Source organism: Juglans regia, unplaced genomic scaffold (genome assembly GCF_001411555.2).
Source record: "Juglans regia cultivar Chandler unplaced genomic scaffold, Walnut 2.0 Scaffold_4593, whole genome shotgun sequence".
Lineage (NCBI taxonomy): Eukaryota > Viridiplantae > Streptophyta > Magnoliopsida > Fagales > Juglandaceae > Juglans > Juglans regia.
Window position 1 is genome coordinate 1 of NW_023359429.1, and position 233 is coordinate 233.

The 233-nt window shown below is 48.1% G+C and overlaps 1 non-coding gene across 1 annotated transcript; it reads right to left on the reverse strand.

The window, feature by feature from the left end:
- Positions 1–86: 86 nt before the first annotated feature.
- LOC118345788 lies at positions 87–205 on the reverse strand. Its single transcript, XR_004799260.1, has one exon. It is a non-coding gene; the product is annotated as a 5S ribosomal RNA (ribosomal RNA).
- Between the last annotated feature and the right edge of the window lie 28 nt (positions 206–233).

The following is a 233-nucleotide window of genomic DNA, read 5'->3' on the forward strand; positions in this document are numbered from 1 at the left end:
TGGGCAGGGCGAGATTTTCCCAAAAATCCACTCCCGAGTGCTCCTTCTTGTCAATTTATCTCGCAAGGCGGAAAAAACAAAAACGAGGGGTGCAACACGAGGAGTTCCCAGGAGGTCACCCATCCTAGTACTACTCTCGCCCAAGCACGCTTAACTGCGGAGTTCTGATGGGATCCGGTGCATTAGTGCTGGTATGATCGCACCCATCAAACTAATTACTTAAAATTCATATA